General features: G+C 37.7%; 1 protein-coding gene across 1 annotated transcript in view; it reads right to left on the reverse strand.

Moving 5' to 3' along the window:
• LOC108700107 (short transient receptor potential channel 5) overlaps positions 1–21,221 on the reverse strand; it is a 129,563-nt gene that overhangs the window by 37,970 nt on the left and 70,372 nt on the right. The window lies entirely within an intron of this gene.

Raw genomic sequence — 21,221 nt, forward strand, 5'->3', positions numbered from 1 at the left:
GGTTGTCTCAGAATATCCATATCTACTTAATACAAAAAGGCGAACACCCCTTTAAAAGGGATGTCAACGCAAAAAAAATGTTTGCCTTATAAAATAAAAGGTTCTTCTAACTTTGAAATATACAATTTTCTATGGTTTTCAAATTATTTGTATGTGTACTGGATGTCCGTCTCTATTCTCTGCCCTGATGGCTCAGACTGTGGATACAACTAAGACAAGGCAGCTGATTAAGAGAACTGCCTTTGCTGCTGGGGAACTAAGACTTTTGCAACATTGTTTAAAACATACCAACCAGGAGTAAAGCATGAACATCTTTAATAAATATATATTAGAAAGTTGCTTGGAATGATTTCTTTTCTAGGCACATTTTTATTTTGGGGTTGACTTTAAGGTAAAGGGGGCTCATTTATAAACACTGAGCATATTTGCACCTGGGCAAAGGGGTTACGCCCTGAAACGTTGCATCCGCAATAAACTAGCAAGGGTTCTCCCTGCTAGAAATACCCACGTTGTGCCGGTGATTCTTCCCTTTCACATTGAACTCGAGGTTGCCAGCACCTCCTTCACTGAGCACCTGGGATTCGTTTAGGACAGGACGGCCAGGGTGTGCGAGGGGTAATCCTTTCTTTCTGCACCTGGGCAGTAACCCATAGCAACCAATTAGTGACTGGCTTTTTACAGGCAGCTACAGGTTGAATGATGAAATCAAACATTTATTTGGTTATTTCCCAGGTGCAGATTTGCCCAGTGTTTATAAATGAGCCCCAAGGACTGCACATTCTTAGTAGGTTTTAGCCTTTTGGTAATTTCATAGTTTTTGAGATTTTTAGTAGTAGCTCACACAATGTGCTTAAACAGAAGGTGTTTCAAACAATCCTAATGGAATATCAAGTCCTGGTGTGACATAAGTTGTGCAGATCATGTCTGTCACCGAGTATACTCTATGACTAAGCATGCATGAGATTTGGCAGTTTGGCTCAGTCCACACACACAGAAAACAAAGGGGTCCTGTTTCAAGATGGCAGCGCCTATGAAACACTTTTTACATGTAGGATATTTTCTAATCCGTTTTGGATATAGACAAAAACAGCTGACTAAAGGGTTTAACTAAGGAGGGAAAGCTATATATTACTCATGTCTCAAGGTGACAGGTCCTCTTTAAAAAGAAATTGAGAAAAGTCTTTATCTCTGGGGAAAAAACTGAAAAAAATGTTTGGAAGGTGAACAACCCCTTTAATTGATTACTTTTACCTTAACAAAAATGTAGGGTAGCTTTCATCTACCTATAGATATGTTTTTATTTTCATATTGGTTAACAAATGTGCTGATGTTTATTCCTGTCACCTTAATGTTTTATTTAATGTCTATACATATTTACTGTAGCCATGAAAACAATGCAGTGTATGTGTCAAAATATCTGACTTATTACCCAAAATGAAACATATTCTATTTGGCAAATATATTTTATTTTCATAGTTGTTGGCGTATAAGTAGTGTATTAGTATGCTTTCTCAACCTAAAATTTTTTCCTTCTGCAATCATTCATGCCAGCTTGATTCATTCTGGCTTTTAGTTTGACGTTGTCATGCTTTTCTTAGTTTTCAAGCCAGGAAATTCAGTTGTTTTCACAACATTTAAAAAAAATAATTGGCTGGGAAACACAATGAATACTTTAATTCTATGGGTAAGTGCTGTGGTGTAATCTCATACTGTCTTCTCCTATGGAGGCCACCTCTACGTCAGGCTCTGAGTACCATCAACCTCCTCCATCAGGTGGAATCCAAACAGAACATGGATATGGTACCTTCCCCTAGACTAGAGAAGCCTGAGCCAATAAAGGCAATGTCAGGTTACACTCTCTCCAGGAAAAGGAAACAATTCCCCCATATGGGGAAATCTTGATATATAGTTATGCAAAACCTTTACCCTTTTATGATACATAAAATATTTAAATGACAGTAAGAAAATGCAAGTGATATTAAACCAAAAATAAGAGATCCCTTCAAAAATTAATTGAACAAAACTTGTCCAAAATTCTAATCTAAACAGCCTGGTGGCAGTCCTGGGGTGCTCTTTTTCATGTATAGGCATCCTAAGGGTTACCCCACTAAAACAGCTGCCCTGTGCATTGGCCTTTGGGTACAGAAATGCTTTATATAACAAACAAATGCCAACTCTGGTACTCTTTATAGCAAATGAGTTAATATTATATGCACAAAGTTCTGTGTTTTGTTAAGTAAAATCTTAGCCAGTGCCTTGGAGATTTAGTGTTTCTAAATACAACTGACAGAAATGTATGTGTTTTTGTTATCTGGCCAAATACTAAGGCCAAACATCTTAAATCAATTAAAAATGTACCCATAGTGCACTGTGCAGGCTCTGCGTTTGTGCCTTGCAGAGCTTCCAATATAAGCTTGGCCCCATAAACACAGGAAAGTTAAGTGAGGGATATTAAGGAAGCATGCCACCCCATCCCCTAATATAAGCAGTCCCTGCTTATAAATGGCCTTTGTACAACAGAAGTGTTACTATTGCATGTTGTAAGAAATCTTTATGCAGTTTGGCATATGGTATTCTGTAACATGTATGTGCAGTTCATTAAGGGGATCTCAATACTGTTGCTGAACAGAATTAAGGAATGATGGGAACTGTAAAGCAAGAACATCATCCAATTAAAATTGCATCTGATCTGTATTAATCTGGCTCTGTGCTCTTCGTTCCTCTATGTTTTTTGTTCCTCTTTGTTCCTTTCTAGAACATACAAGTTCATTGCCTTGTCTATAGGGTTGCCTCCTAGCCGCTATAAATAATGATTGATATCAATGTTATTAATTGAATGGAATCAAAATAAGAAAATCAAAGAAAATCAACACTGCAAAAGTCACAGTTTTTCAAACTTTTTTATTATTCTAATGCTGTATTTATAAAGCAACAGCATATTCTGTGGCGCTAAAAAGAGATTAGACATTATTCATCCTCCCTTATGTTTCTTACCACTTTACTTTAAAACAAGACTATAAGATTGACGTGCTGAAAGTGTAATTGGCCATTAAGTTAGAATTGTTCTGTGTGGCAGCATAGAAGCCAATGCAATGCAGCACACCTCTAGATAAATAACAGCAAATAAGCAATGAAATGATCTGGCAGTCCACCTTACAATCTAAAGATACATTTTGCATCTTCTGTTTTTATTGGAGAAGGAAGTCTGCTGTCAATTAACTACAATTCCATCAGCCTTTATGGATGTTCAGGATGATGGTTCGATCCTACTGGTTATGGCTATTTTGCAATTATCTTTGACCCCTCCAAGGAGTGTGAGTGGTTTAGTAGCCTAGGTGAATAATGTGTCAAGTTAAGGTCACAGGTGTGTAGGGAGTATGTTCCCACTGAAGAGGCTGATTATTGCCTGTGCAGGACAGTCTTAGTATGTACCGATCAGCCGCAACTCTGCCACCAAACTTAGCTACCAGAGTCTAGCTCCAGCAACGGGCTGAAGGAAATGTATTTATCTATATAGGCAATCGATGGCCACTCACTTAAATGCTGTAACCCCCAGACAAGACTATAACCAATACATTGTGTGTGTTGCTGCTATTGACTGAAACATTGCTCTTTTTTTATCAATATTCCCTGAATTAGTAGGGGAATCATTCTTTCAAAGTTTCATGCTTGAGTGTAAGTGGTCAGGAGTGTGCTTTTCCCTGAGTGAGCCAAAAAGGGCCTGAAATGAGTGTTATAGAATGTTATAGACACAAAACATGGATAATTCTTTGGTTGTATACTATGCCTGAGGGACTGCCCTGCTACATGCTAGATGTAAACTATATAGAACAAGAGGATTGGCTAAAAAGGAAGAGCAGGCATGCCATAAGTACTACTGATTATCTCCATTTGTCCTTCGGCGTCTCAATGTGGGCAGAATGCTTAGAGGCTGAACTTCCTATTCTGCTGCAGATGAAAGAAAATCAGAGGGCTCAGCACTTATAAATAACTTCACTCCCTTGGCCACTTTATATGCAGCATCTGCATTTCTGCTGGGACCTTGAGCGGCATCCTGAGGTCAGCAGGAGGATGAGAAATTGACTGGGCTTTAATAATGGTTTTAGTTATTATTATTCAATACACATTACTTTTAAGCTGGTGACATCATTTCAGTGTGCCGCATTGTCATTTCCAAGAGGAGCTCTGCCAAAACAAAAGGAAGGCATTGGATCCTATGTTGAATATTCATTGTTTAAAAAAAGTGGATACCTATTCATCAGCAGCTCCTCACATACTTCCCAATTATGGAAAGATCCATTATCCTGAATACCCCAAGTCCTGAGCATTCTGGATAACAGATCATATACCTGTACATTTTTATGCTCTTGTTAGTAGTGGACCTTAAAGAACAATAAAGACTCTTGCAGGGTCATTTGTCAAGTGGTGCACTGAGCCCAATTAAAGCAGTTCTGCTGGATTGCTTTGGGGATTTCATTAGGTATATTACATGACACCAATTTATCTATACACTTGAAAAAGTCTTTGTTGCTTTTCTGCTTTCTAGCTTGTGATAACTTGCATCTCTTCCCTGCTCACAAGCCCATACTATTCCCATACTTCTTCTTTACCACTTTAGATTCTTCATGTCTATGTCTCTTTTTTTCTGTAATTTTCTATACTACGGTATTGTAAAGCACATGTTTCAAATTACTAACTAAAAGTAAAAAGTCTGCCTGTCCCACAGAGGATTCCATTACAGTGGAAATCCAATATTTCTATCCAGACGAGTGTCGCAATGAAACAGATGCTTTTGGTGTAACCTATCAGTAGTAGCAGAGAGCTTTAATACATTTTGTATATATCCTCCAGCTAAATACAGGTACAAGGAGCACATGAAAACAGTATGACCTCTTGCTTGTCATATTACAACTAACACCTTGGGATCATCCAGAACGTAGTATAGAGCAGGACCTCAAACCTTTCACTCCAGGGGGAGACTTCACTTCATTAATCCTGCCGGCTAGAATATGTCTGTATGTTTCTTTTTTTTTTTGGAAATGAGGGCTCTTTGTGTTCCCAGAACACCTATCACTGCAATCGTGCAGCCTCATGATAAGTTACCCAAAAGCTCTAAGTGAAGGTCCTCCTGCAAACATCTGCACTCTCCCTCATTTCTTATCTGGCATGTGCAAGTAGCCTGATGTCACTTCACCTTTCCACACTGGAAATTCCTTAAAGGGATTTTGTCATGATTTTTACGGTATAGTATTTATTGCTAAATGACATTGTGTACATTGCAAGTAATTCATTCTACCATTTAAATTTTTATTTTTGAAATAATAAATGTATTTTTTTACTTGTAATATTGGTGATTAAAGGGATACTGTCATGGGAAAATTTTTTTTTTCAAAATGAATCAGTTAATAGTGTTGCTCCAGCAGAATTCTGCACTGAAATCCATTTCTCAAAAGAGCAAACAGATTTTTTTATATTCAATTTTGAAATCTGACATGGGGCTAGACATTTTATCAATTTCCCAGCTTTTATCAGAGTTTATCAGAGCACAAGTCACATGGCTGAGAGCACCTTGGAAACTAACAACATGTCTAGCCCCATGCCAGATTTCAAAATTAAATATAAAAAAATCTATTTGCTCTTTTGAAAATGGGATTTCAATGCTGGATTCTGCTGGAGGAACGCTGAGATGCAGAGAGGATGCATAAGCATGCTTTCCCATGACATAATTCCTTTAAGTTTCCACAAACTAACTTAAGCTTACACTTGAGGTTTCCACAGACTCATTACTCCACTATCATCCTTGATCAGGTCACCGCTTACCTTTCTAACTAGCCAACTTGTCTCTCATCCTAGTTTAGTTATAGCAGGACTAAACTACGGGCTAGCAATACCCAAAAGAGGATGAAGGCAAATGAAGAAACACAGGTAGGTACTTGCTAAGAAAAATACCTCACTTCTTGGTCCCTGATCTTGATTCAGTATCTCCTGCCAGGCCAAAGGTGCCTTACACCTTACACCTTATACCCTAACTCCATTATATATAGTAGGCTCTAAACCTCTAGACCTTATGCTGCATTGATAAACCGTATTGATAAACCAATATGCTAGTCAAAACCAAGGTACAACTTTAAAGGCCATCTAGTGCTCAACTGGAAAATTACATTGAAACATATACAGAAAAAACTTCATCCTCTTACAAACACAAGTATAACCCCCTGTTTTAAGAATAAATGTCCAAGAATTGACTACTAATGTAAATTAATGTTCTAAGGAATTAGTACACATTGTATTGATCTCTTTTTGATTTTTTTTTTACACTTTCAATGACACAGCTACTCTCTGTTCTCATTAAAATGGACCTGTCACCCAGACATAAAAATCTGTTTTTATTTTGAAGCTTTACAAGTATGTGGCAATGCAAAGTTATTGGGGGGGGTACAGAATAGGGTCAGAAAACAAAATTAAAATACAAAATAAAGGAAAGAAAACATAGAAACTTTCAGCCTCAATGTTAAAAAGGAAAAGAGGAATAGTGAGGATGTACATTTGTTATGCATTAACGGGGGAATGTAATAAAAATCGCTAACGGAAAAACGATTCGCAATGCGAAAAGTTATGCCTCTGCGCGAACAAATTTTGCTTTGTGCGAATTTAATATAGCTTTTGCGAGCCCGGAAACTGTTTAGCGACCACTTCCGACAGTGAAAGACCGTTTGCGAATTTTATAGTTTGCGCCAATGCGCAGTCAATGTAATAAAACTTCTTACTGAAAAAGTCGTTATGTTTGCTCCAAAAGATTACGACACCTTCAAGCACTTCTTATGAGTGCGCAATTAAAATTCGCAATGCGCAATTAAAATTCGCAATGCGCAATTAAAATTCGCAATGCAATAACAGTTTAAGGAACAATATTACATTGCGAGATGTGGATTTTTAGTCTTATTGGTGTGAATTGTTTTGCTCTTTGCGACTTTAATTACATTCCCCTGTTATACCTTTGTCTGAGTACACTTCTGTTATGCATGCCTATAGTTTTAGTTCACGCTTCTGCCGTGATTCCTCTAAGCACCCCAACAGACCAAACCTTCAGGAAATTGGGAGTTTTGTTTTGTATGAAAGCTATTCTTTCCTCAAAAGTTCTATTGTTATTGACCCTGGTTATCACATTAAAGTCGTTCTCAAATTAAACATGAAATCCAAACTATATTTTTTATTAAAGCATTCATAGTTGTTTTAAACTCATTTTAAAATCTCAGCTGTCAATCAAATATTATCCTACCTACTCTATGCCTTAGTCATTGAAGTGGGGCAGGCAATTACTTTCACTTTTCACTCATCACTTTTCACTGGTCACTCTGCACTCCCCACATGCCTCTGTTCTCTTCACCATTTAACTGTGTAGCTAGTGCATGGGAATGGACATTAATTCCCCCATTCTGGTGCACAGACAAGATTAGGAGATGATGCAAGGCTTGCCTTAATAACAGTGCCCACAAAATGGCTCCTGCCTGCTATAATTATGCAGCCCCAGAGTGAAGGAAACAAGATTAAAATAATTGATACTGTGTAATTAAAGTTAATTTTGCTTGACTAATGTGAAAAAATAGGATTTGGAATATATTTTTTAGGAGACAGGTCCCCTTTAAGGCATAGTAATCACATTTACCATATAACAGTATGTAAGAATCTTTTTGTAGTACTTGGTGAAAAACTGTTTCATATCCCAGCAAAACTACCATATGCTCGTTTATAGCAGTGCACACTAGTTCCAATATGCATCAATGACTGGCAAGATTTTTTTTTAGTTTCCAAAAAAAACACCCTTGTAATTTCCTTTAACAGCCAGTCTCATTTAAAAAACCCACTTTACTTTAATTTTGTTATTTTTCCTTATAGGCCTTATAAATAGAATTACTGAAAGCTACACATATATTTATCTGCCATTTGTTTTATTAGTTTAAAGATTCAGTGATGGTGTTACTGTTTCAGAATGTAGTATTAGCCTTGCCCAAGCAGCAGTTTTCTTACTGATTGCTGACCTCAAGCTTTTTATAATCTCCAATGGACTTCTGTTGTGTTTAGAATCCAATTCCAATAGTCAAAGGGGCATTGCTTAACAGTTAAGATGACATCATTTTGGACATAGCCATCTGAAATGGGCAATAAATGGCAGACTCTATACCAGGGGCAGAGGCAGATATACCTTGTCTGAGCTAATGTTAGTATTCCTCTGCTCTAAGCTCAGTTCTGTGCAAAATAATTTAGCTTGTAATAGGCCTATAAGAGGTCTAGTAATAAGACTGCCTTTATGCAAGCTCTGGAAAAGGGCCTTGACTATGCTTATGTTAACTAATTCATCAATTTAAATCTATTATTGGTTGTGAGAGAGAATACAATTCTGTGTATGAAGATTCCCTCAGAAGCCCCCCTGACTTATATGAATTTGGTTCTCAAGCTAGCCTTGGTCACTGGTACTCTGGCCTTGAGGGCAGGGCCACCTGTTGGTTGTAGGAGCAGTTCTTCATTTTTCCATGCTGTAGAGGGATCTGTATGCTCCCCACCGGTAACTCCCTTTTTATAAGTCTATAAATACTCTGCTATTCCTTTGTTCAGGGTTCTGACTCTTTATGAGTTCACAATTCACAGAGCTTGTGTAAAATAAACTTTGTTCTTCACCTTAAGTGGTCTCTGGTTCCTGAAATTCCACAAAGGTTTTACCTGTATCACAAATTCAACTAAAATCGTATTGATTAATGGAATTTCATATAAAAAAACAACTCCTCACTTCTGTTTAATTTTAAACCTTTTAAAAATGTAGGCCTGTGGGTCAGACAACTGTAATGAGGTCACATTTAGCATATGGATGAAAATCAGCAGTTCAATTACTTGGCACATGGCATTAGGAAGGAGCTTAGTGCAACAGTTTGCATTTCCTGACTGGCCGCTGATCTCAAACCCAGATTCTGTGTATTTAGAGTAATCACATTTGATGAAATTGCACTTGGTTTGTTGACATGATTTGGGACTAACGTTTGGTGTGAAGGAAATATGACCAGCCACTGTTATCTTCTTTTTCCAAGCCCTTCTGTTTGGCTAAAGAATAATGATTATTTTTTTTTCTTGGTTAACAGTATGTGCATGAGAAAATGTGTAAGGAAAGAAGGCTTGAGGAGGTAGGAGAGAATGATAAGTGAGACGAGTAGAGGAAGTGGATAACTAGGTCCATGGCTGTGAGGTAATAGCCACATTAATAATACTGCTGTCACACAGGCACGCAATTTATAATTATGCTGGAAAAATCATTCGGGTTCATTGAGTGAGGGCAAAACAAGTCAATAGTTCGTCTCATGTTATAGATGCAATTATGTTTTATCAATAGTTCTCCTAAAAGCACACACGCGCACACACAAGAGAGACACACGCTACACTTCTGCACATGAGTTACAGTTAAAGCTTTTGGAACAGCCATTGTCTTTTGTCAGTTAATATAACTAGAAATATGGCAAGAACAAATACCTGCCCTGCTACCCCACTAACGGCCTAGGAATAACGGGTAACGGATATTTTAAAATGAACATGGAATTGCTTTGGCCATAGTTTTATTGAATGATAAGTTGCTATAACACTTTATTAATGAAAAAAATATAACAAGAACATAAATAACACAAAATAATCCATAAGAATGTATGATAATAACATTTAAATGTCCCTGGCAATGGTTACACATATGTATGCCACTATATCATATCACTGTAACAGCCCTCAGCTGCTTTAACTCCTCCAGCATGGCGGGTACTAAGAGTTTTCCAAACTAACCATCTGTTAACAAACCTCCCAGAGGCCCTTTGCTCTTAGAGAGGAACTTAAAGCAGGTACTCATGTAGAGGTGCAGAGTAAGAGCAGCAGAACTCATGGGTGCCATCTTTTTGGGAAATTTACTAAAGGGCTAAGTGGCTAATGCTGGCGAAAATTCGACAGCGTGACGTCATTTTGGCACTTCGCCAGTTTACTAATGGTAGCTGGCGTAATTTCGCCAAGGAGATACACTCTGGCGCAACTTCACACTCTAACGCCACGCAAATTTTCTGTCTGGTGAAAGAGCGTTACTATGCAAATTCACTAAGTTTTTGATTTTACTGACCGTTACCTCTATCGCCAGACTTTCCTTCACCACCTCAGACCAGGCGAGGTGCAATAGAGTAGATAGGAGCTCCTCAAAAAAAAGCTGGTTTTTTTTCCTATTTAAAGGGTGATAGACTGAAAAAGATCATAAATGTTTTTTGGGGGTACCCTCCTTCCCCCCTACATTTGCTAACATATGGCACCTATACTATACTGTGGGCACATGTGTAGGGCATTATAACAACTTTATATAATTTTATTAAGGTTCCCAGGCCTTGTGTAGTGTAATGTATTTGCTGCAGCATATACAGCCATTGTACTTTAACTGCACGCCGTATGCTAATTAGCCAACACTAGTGTAACTTCGAACTGCTGAGCGTAATTTCTCCAGCGTTCGGTACCCTGTGTGCAACTTTAGATCTTCGTGAATTAGCATTGTCCAGGCGAAGTTACGCCTGGCGAAGTGTTGCGATGTGCGCGAAGCCATCGCTGTCAAATTTTCGCCGGTTAGTGAATTTGCCCTTTTGACTCTTCTGTATTCTTCAGGCCCTCTTCCTTCTCTTTGGCAATTTCCAGCACTTTTGGCACACTGCACACTTTGGTGCTACTGCACCAATTGCGCATGGGCCAATATGGCTTTCACTTCCCGAAGAATACAGAAGAGCAGGAAGATGGCGCCCATATGCTCCACTGCGCTTGCACTGCACCTATACATGAGTAATGAATTAGGGTCACTTTCAGGGGTAATCACCTATGCGGGGGTGAAGCAGGGAGGGGGGACTATGTAGGGTAGTGAGTAGGGTTTTTTTTTGGGGGGGAGGTTTAGTTCTTTAATATTAAGCACCAGGAGACAGTAGCATGATTATAAGGCTAAAGCTAATGTCTCTTGAATGAACTGTTCTTAAATTGATCTGTTTGTGTTCTGTATCCCATAAAGGGCTGATATATGATTTCTAACTAGAGCAACCCTCAACAATACAGCCCAAACTCTGCCTTCTCTAAAATCACTGTACAATAACTCATAACACATAAATACTATCTACAGTACTTCTCATACACCTCTGGACCTACCTGAGCCGAGGGGCAGGATTCCAGTATCACAGGGCGCACAATAGGGTTTGTATGAAGTTGGCCTGGTCCTCATGAGAAAAGAAGGCCATGAACTTTTGTAGCTATTCTTTAACAACTCATGAATAGGCATGAATTAATGCACCTGACATCCTATTAACATCTATAGATATTATTAAATGTATTAGTTTAGGTTTAAGCAAGTCCCATGTCATCTAATCTTCCTTTCAAGTACATAACATTCACTTTATGTGATAATTGAGCTCTTGCTCAGAATACCTGTTACTGGTACAAAAAAGTGTACTGCCATTTGTAATGTTTTGAACATTCACAGATAATTATCTATTTAGTTTATCATGGCTTAACAACCCTAATTTGCAGTTGCACTACATTCCCCTAAATAGTATTACCTTCTCATTCAACGCCAGCATCTGTGAGGCTTCTCCATATTCTCAGCCTCTGTAGGACGTTTGTCCAATTAGCGATTTAATACTGAACCTTGATATACTTTTTTTTTTACTTGTACAGTGCTTTTTCTATTTTAAAAGGGTTGTTCACCTTTGAGTTAACTTTTAGTATGATGTAGAGAGTGATATTCTGAGACAATTTGCAATTGGTTTTCATTTTTTGTTATTTGTGATTTTTGAGTTATTTAGTTTATAATTCAGCAATCTGGGCAATATAGACCCTAGCAACCAAGCATTGATTTGAAAAAGAGACTGGAATATGTGAAGGAAAGGGCCCGAATACAAGGATGTAGCAATAACATTACATTTGTAGCCTTACAGAGCATTTGTTCATTAGATGGGGTCAGTGACCCCCATTTGAAAGATGGAAAGAGTCAGAAGAAGAAGGTAAATAATTCAAAAAATGTAAATACATAAATACTGAACATCCGTTTAAAAGTTTCTTAGAATTGGCCATTCTATAATGTACTAAAAGTTAACTTAAAGGTGCACCACCTCTTTAAATGGCACCATTTCACTTGCAGATGTAACATGCCCATTGCTTTTTCCAGTAGTGCATTATAAAAGGTGGAGGGATGAACAAAAAACAAGCCCTGCCCACTGCAAATATCCATTAAGGGCTGTCCACGGACACATCCCACCAGCAGACCCATTATAGCATTTAAAAATAAAATGGAACAGCCCCTGCATTTCTTGAAACAGTGTCTCTGTCCCCCAGCATTTTACAACACAGTGTTGCCATTGGTGTTCCATTATATAGCATTGTCCCTTCAATGTCATAACACAGCTTGGTCCTTATATACTTTATATCCCTCCACCCTCACCTCTGCCTGACACAAGATCACATCATCCTCTCACTGATCCACAATCTGCTCCCCAAGCCACCTTTCCCTTGCCTTTTCTACGTTCGTCGCCTTTCTCCCTTTATCATCAACATTTCTTCTTTCTGTAATTTGTTTTTTTTCTGTAATTTTACTTCAGACTCTATTTTCATCCCACTCTCCCACTTTTTATTATTATATATAAAGTCCCACGGTACCCGCACTCAAATCAAATAAAGCCAGCGCTCACTGTAATATGGTGAAAATAAGTTGATTTATTTCAGACAATTTACATGTATAAGATGTAAATTATGTGAAATAAATCAACTTATTTTCACCACTCTCCAGCCTATCCAATCCCTGTACATTTTGATAAAAGAACAAGCTGTATCTCAAGCTGTAGTAGGTTAGAGAGAAAAAGGTGTCATTGGTGGGTCTCTGTCTTCACAAAAACTTTTGTTTTTGAGGCAGTCCTACCCTCTCAGTTGGACCAATAGCTGTGAGAACAAATGAACTATAAACAGAAAATGAGGCTGATGTATTTGGTACTTTATGGGGGGTGACTAAAACATAGACTTAGTCAAAAATTCACCACCGGTCATAGGGCATCTGTTAACTATCTGCCTATTTCTAGTTTTCAAATGTTGGGAAGTATGAGATTGCAATACATCCGAAAAAAAATAAATATTCTTCATTCACTGAACAAGTACTGTGTATAGCAAACTATAGTAAAATAGTAAAATAAAATGAAAGCAAGCGATAACAGTAGATACAGAAAGCTGTGGAAAATTATCAAAATCAAGCTGCTTTTGTGGGATTATTCAAAACAAAATACAATGAAACAAATTAGTTAACCTAGATCCTTGGGGATAACCAAAGATCCAAGTGAGGCATATTGGATTAAAAGGGTGGTTCACCTTCAGACAACTAGTTGTTTTGAGATAGATGACCAGAAATAATGACTGTTGTTCAATGACTTTCTATTTTTTATGTGTGATGGTTTTTCTAATATTGAAGTGTAAAGTATCATTTTTCACTTTCTGAAGCAGCTCTGGTGGGGGGGGGGGGTCACTGACCCTGTAAACTGTTCTAAATGGATACATTTAGTTGATACATTTCTTATCTTTGTCCCTGTTGAGCAGCATCTCTGTGTTTCATTACAGACAGCTGTTAGAATTGATACAATAGTTGCTAATATTCCAGAGATGCTGCTGAGACATGTATCAACTAAATGTTGCAAAATCGTAACAGTTTAGAGTCTGCACCTGAATTATTGAGCTGACAGACTCAAACAAACACCAGAGATACAAACATTCAACTTTAAGCTTAGATTTTGGAAAAAAAAGTAAAAAATAAATAATGGAAAGTAAATGAAAAAAGTCTTTATTTCTAAAAACAACTGAATTGAAAAAAGTTTTGGAAGGTGAACAACTCCTTTAGCTAGATATTGCCTAGCAGGTTGAGGATTGTTGCCCAGCCACTGGTTTTAAAATTGGGAAAATGTAGTAAACAAGATAAGGCAGAAGGGTGTTATCTGGAATCTAAAACTGAGTGCAATCTCAAAAGTGCTAAACCATCAGCATGCATGCATGCCGCTTGCGCAGGGACTGGCGGCTGCATGGTCTGCTTCCTCTATAGTTACACCACTGTACAGTTATCCAGAATGCTCGGGACCTGGGGTCTTCTAGATAAGGGTTCTTTCCATAATTTGGATCTTCATACTTTATCTTCTAGAAAATAATTTAAACATTAACTAAACCCAATAGGTTGGTTTTCTTCTAGTAAAGATTAATTATATCTTAGTTTGGATCAAGGTACTGAAAAAGGAAATCATTTTTAAAAATTTGGATTATTTGGATAAAATGCAGTCTATGGGAGATGGCCTTCCTGTGATTTGTAGCTTTCTGGATAATGGGTTTACGGATAACGGATACCATACCTGTGTGTGTGTATATATATATATATATATATATGTATATATACTGTATATATATATATATATATACATATATACACAACACAACACAACAAATATATATATATATATATATAGACAGTCCATTGTTGGTTACTATATATATATATATATATATATATATATATATATATATATATATATATATATATATATACATACATACATATATATATATAGTGCAAGCAGAATGGAACGCACTCCCATAGTGAAGAAAAAAGCCTGGGTGCTAGTCAGTAAATCAGAGATACAAAATGCAGTAGGTGACAGCACTCCAAGGAAAATACACGATACTTCGATAATCAAGAAAATATAGTGGAGGTTTTATTGAAATCCAACGTTTCGGCTCCACACAGGAGCCTTCGTCAGGGAAGGCTCCTGTGTGGAGCCGAAATGTTGGATTTCAATAAAACCTCCACTATATTTTCTTGATTATCGAAGTATCGTGTATTTTCCTTGGAGTGCTGTCACCTACTGCATTTTGTACATATTATATATATATATATATATATATATATATATATATATATATATATATATATATATAGAAAACGTAATGACGGACAGCACTCGCTTGTAATGCTCAAAAGGTGTCTTTATATCAAATATTAAAAGATGACATCACCATATGTGTGCACATATAAAAGCGACGTTTCGAGCCTATATAGGCTCTCTTTATCAAGCCATGTGAAGCTATGGTATCAAGAACAAACATATTCCATGTGAATATTTAAGGATCATCAAAAGGAAGTGACATCGCAACATATTCATTATCCTCTATACAGGGTTGATACATTGTATACTGAACAATGGTTGAATTAGATATATAACATTTGTAGAAACAGATATAGTTACAAAAATAAATACAAATTGTAGTCTTTATTAAGGCCTGCTGGATGCAGTGAATTTAACCTTTTAATCCACCATACTTCTCGTTGTTTAAGTCTAAGTTCACGATCTCCTCCCCTAACTAGGGGGGGTACATGTTCTAATATCATAAACCGTAATTGATCCACAGTGTGCCCCTTTTCTTTAAAATGACGTGACAGTGGTAAGGCAACATTCCCCAGTTTAATGGTGGACTTATGTTGTGATATCCGTGATTTGGCCTTTTGGATAGTTTCCCCGACATAAATCATGCCGCAAGGGCAAACTATCGCATACACTACAAATTGTGATAAGCAGGTGTGGTATCCCATAATTTGAATGGACTCTTCAGTACCTGGATGTAAAAAGAATTTACCTTTGATCACATGTCGGCACTGTTTACAGTCAAGGCAAGGATACATCCCACTATTGCGTTGTCCTAAAAATGTGCTTGCGGCTGGTTTACATATTGGCACTACAGTCTTATTCAATTTGGACCCTATAGTTTTCCCTCTTTTGTATGATGTCAGTGGGGGGAAATAAATTCCTTCACCATAGGATAGGCTCTACATAGAATCGGCCAATGTTTCTGTAGGATGCCATTTATTTGTCTAGAGAGTCCACCATATTGTGTAACAAAGGTGATTCTAGGGTCCTTCACTTTTCTAGATTTTGACTGTCCTACAGCCTTTTCGGCCTTATCCAATACTTGTGATGGATACCCCCTCTTTTTAAATTTATGTCTCATTTGTTTGATTTGGACATCCCTAATCACTGGGTCACTAACCAACCTATGGACTCGTGTTAATTGGCTGATTGGTATCGAATGCTTGGTGTGCCTAGGGTGGTTGCTATCAAAGTGTAAAATCTGATTTCGGTCAGTAGGTTTGGAATATAATTTGGTCTGTAGCCCTCCTTCTCTATAAACCAATATGTCCAAAAAAGAAATTTCTTTAACATCATGAGTTAGTGTAAATTTGATGGAGGAGTGGAAGCAATTGAGATGATCGTGGAACCGAGATAGGGAGTCAATGTCACCCCGCCATACAACAAAAATATCGTCGATATATCTCCACCAGGCCATACAATGTTCCTGGTAGAGAGCATCACGATATATGAATAGTTCTTCAAGCCAAAGCATAAAGGTATTGGCATATGACGGGGCGACATTAGATCCCATCGCGGTTCCACGTAACTGTAAATAAAATGTTTCCTGAAAAACAAAGTAATTCAGTCTCAATATAATCTCTAACGCCTCCAGAAAAAATTGAATTTGTGAGTCTTGATACTGATTACTTCCACGTAACATCCATTCACATGCCTTCAAACCCTCATCATGAGGTATAGAGGTATATAAACTGGACACATCAAATGTGGCCAGTATAACTTCCTCACCATCTGAAATATTAAGACCATCCAGTCTCTGCAAAAAATGACCACTGTCCTTAACATAAGACAGAGTTTTAGTCACCAAAGGTCCCAGAATCCGATCCAAAAAAATTGCCAAAGGGCAAAAAACTGAATCAATGCCCGATACTATCGGACGCCCTGGTGGGTGGATCGGATTCTTATGGATCTTTGAGAGAGTATACAGTGTGGGTGTACGTGGAAATGCAACCGTCAAGTAGTTTTTCAATTCATCAGAAATTATGTTGTTATTGACCATGGTGGTTAACAATAGTTCTATCTGTTTGGAGATCCCCACAATCGGGTCCCCTTCAAGCACCCTATAGACTCCACCATCAGATAAATAGTATTTAACATCTCCTCTATTCCATTGTCAGAATTACAGGTATCGGTCCTGGGGAAGGGACTCAATTACTGCCTAACCTCTCCGGTTGATCGCTTCCAGTTGGACGTGGATCTCTACAGATTTTTCAGGACTTTACGTCTCAAGGTACATTTTTCATTGCTGGATACACAGACATTGGACACTGTTGAGACTCATGTATTAACCACTAAAACTTTTGGTCTGCGCAGCAAAAGTAGGTTTGTCCCGCCGACCACCTACCCTGCTGTAGAGACCTATATTAAGAACATTCAAGATGAAATTGAGATTCTATGCCAGCAAGGAAATTACACCCCTGGCATGGGACCCAATTTAACTAAACAGGAAAGGGAGGTCATACAGACCCTAATGGAGGATACCAGGATTACAATCAAACCCTCTGATAAAGGGGGTGCGATTGTAGTCATGGATACATCCTATTATGTTGATGAGATTTTGGGACAGTTATCTGATGGTGGAGTCTATAGGGTGCTTGAAGGGGACCCGATTGTGGGGATCTCCAAACAGATAGAACTATTGTTAACCACCATGGTCAATAACAACATAATTTCTGATGAATTGAAAAACTACTTGACGGTTGCATTTCCACGTACACCCACACTGTATACTCTCCCAAAGATCCATAAGAATCCGATCCACCCACCAGGGCGTCCGATAGTATCGGGCATTGATTCAGTTTTTTGCCCTTTGGCAATTTTTTTGGATCGGATTCTGGGACCTTTGGTGACTAAAACTCTGTCTTATGTTAAGGACAGTGGTCATTTTTTGCAGAGACTGGATGGTCTTAATATTTCAGATGGTGAGGAAGTTATACTGGCCACATTTGATGTGTCCAGTTTATATACCTCTATACCTCATGATGAGGGTTTGAAGGCATGTGAATGGATGTTACGTGGAAGTAATCAGTATCAAGACTCACAAATTCAATTTTTTCTGGAGGCGTTAGAGATTATATTGAGACTGAATTACTTTGTTTTTCAGGAAACATTTTATTTACAGTTACGTGGAACCGCGATGGGATCTAATGTCGCCCCGTCATATGCCAATACCTTTATGCTTTGGCTTGAAGAACTATTCATATATCGTGATGCTCTCTACCAGGAACATTGTATGGCCTGGTGGAGATATATCGACGATATTTTTGTTGTATGGCGGGGTGACATTGACTCCCTATCTCGGTTCCACGATCATCTCAATTGCTTCCACTCCTCCATCAAATTTACACTAACTCATGATGTTAAAGAAATTTCTTTTTGGACATATTGGTTTATAGAGAAGGAGGGCTACAGACCAAATTATATTCCAAACCTACTGACCGAAATCAGATTTTACACTTTGATAGCAACCACCCTAGGCACACCAAGCATTCGATACCAATCAGCCAATTAACACGAGTCCATAGGTTGGTTAGTGACCCAGTGATTAGGGATGTCCAAATCAAACAAATGAGACATAAATTTAAAAAGAGGGAGTATCCATCACAAGTATTGGATAAGGCCGAAAAAGGCTGTAGGACAGTCAAAATCTAGAAAAGTGAAGGACCCTAGAATCACCTTTGTTACACAATATGGTGGACTCTCTAGACAAATAAATGGCATCCTACAGAAACATTGGCCGATTCTATGTAGAGCCTATCCTATGGTGAAGGAATTTATTTCCCCCCCACTGACATCATACAAAAGAGGGAAAACTATAGGGTCCAAATTGAATAAGACTGTAGTGCCAATATGTAAACCAGCCGCAAGCACATTTTTAGGACAACGCAACATTGGGATGTATCCTTGCCTTGACTGTAAACAGTGCCGACATGTGATCAAAGGTAAATTCTTTTTACATCCAGGTACTGGAGAGTCCATTCAAATTATGGGATACCACACCTGCTTATCACAATTTGTAGTGTATGCGATAGTTTGCCCTTGCGGCATGATTTATGTCGGGGAAACTATCCAAAAGGCCAAATCACGGATATCACAACATAAGTCCACCATTAAACTGGGGAATGTTGCCTTACCACTGTCACGTCATTTTAAAGAAAAGGGGCACACTGTGGATCAATTACGGTTTATGATATTAGAACATGTACCCCCCCTAGTTAGGGGAGGAGATCGTGAACTTAGACTTAAACAACGAGAAGTATGGTGGATTAAAAGGTTAAATTCACTGCATCCAGCAGGCCTTAATAAAGACTACAATTTGTATTTATTTTTGTAACTATATCTGTTTCTACAAATGTTATATATCTAATTAAACCATTGTTCAGTATACAATGTATCAACCCTGTATAGAGGATAATGAATATGTTGCGATGTCACTTCCTTTTGATGATCCTTAAATATTCACATGGAATATGTTTGTTCTTGATACCATAGCTTCACATGGCTTGATAAAGAGCCTATATAGGCTCGAAACGTCGCTTTTATATGTGCACACATATGGTGATGTCATCTTTTAATATTTGATATAAAGACACCTTTTGAGCATTACAAGCGAGTGCTGTCCGTCATTACGTTTTCTATATTGTGGAGGACCGACCGGAATCCCCAAGGGACGTGCACCGCTGAACTTGCGGTAAAGCGTGAGTGCTGTTACTACTTCTTCTTTGTATATATATATATATATATATATATATATATATATATATATATATATATATATATATATATATATAGACAATCCCAAAGGTATGTGCACTCCCTTCATACAGCAATGCTTCACATGTATCAATTCAGTTTTGTAGGCAGCGCACACTGGAAAAACAGTCATTTCTTTATTTCTGATATATTGCAATTATGTTGTAACAACCTTGATGTGTTGTGTTGGTGAGTGTGTCTTCCACTTCCCTCCCCCATCAATTAAGGATGGGGGAGGGAATATATACAGATATACTACAGAATGATAATAAAATTACTACATTTTTAAAGGGAGTGCTGGTCTGAAGATTTTCGATACATAAACAATTACCGTGCACCCCGCCATTGACAGCAGCTTTGGAGTGCGGATACTCATTGGAATATATATATTACAATTACAATAAATTACTGAATTTTATTGGAAAACGGAGTGCTGGTCCTTTCTACAATTTTTTATATACCATTTTGACCACGCACGCGGTAAAACGACATGTTGTGAAGGAGTGCGGGTATCATCTGTATTTTCGTTATATATATATATATATATATATATATATATATATATATATATATATATATATATATATATATATATATATATATATATAGTCACAAATATATACAGTATATTATGTAAAATTATTCCATTTGCAATGCTGCATTTGCCAAGCACAGTAAATTGCCTCATACATTGGTCCACATTACCAATTAAAGTCCATTAAAGTAGAAGGAAATCTGGAAAATTAGGAGCTAAGGTTTCATTGAATCTAAACCTATTATTTGATAAAGCCATGCAGCCTCAGTCAGTATGACAGTTAATACATCTTAAAGGAGAAGGAAAGGTTAAAACTAAGTAAGCCTTATCAGAAAGGTCCATCTAAATATACCAGTAAACCCCCAAAGTAATGTTGCTCTGAGTCCCCTGTCAAAAGAAATACTGCATTTCTTTCCTTCTATTGTCTAAACATGGGTTTCTGTATCAGACTTCCTGCCTTCAGCTTAAACCTCATTGCCCTGGGCAAGAGCATGCTCAGTTTGCTCCTCTCCCCCCACCCCTCCCTTCTCTACTGTAATCTGAGCCCAGAGCAGGGAGAGACTCAGGCAGGAAGTGATGTCACACCACATTAATACTGCAGCTCCTATTCTAAACAAACAGAGTTTCTAGAGCTTTTTACTTAGGTATGGTAAAACATTTTACAGAATAAATATAGAATTCTAGCTTGTACTATTGCAGCTAATCTATTGGCAATAAAATGCCTCTGTAGCTTTCCTTCTCCTTTAAGACACCAGAGAAATATAAAGTGGTCAATTTTTCTAATGAATTGGGAAACTAGTATGCATGTTAAAGAATAAAGAAGTTCTGTCATGTGGATTAATCATTCTCTTGTGCCATGCATACATGTATACCAATCACTTCCCTTATGTTTAATAAATAAGAAATAAGCCATGGTTAGGGCCTTAGAGATTCATAGCAGGCACATA

This window comes from Xenopus laevis, chromosome 8S (assembly GCF_017654675.1).
Source record: "Xenopus laevis strain J_2021 chromosome 8S, Xenopus_laevis_v10.1, whole genome shotgun sequence".
Taxonomy (NCBI): Eukaryota; Metazoa; Chordata; class Amphibia; order Anura; family Pipidae; genus Xenopus; species Xenopus laevis.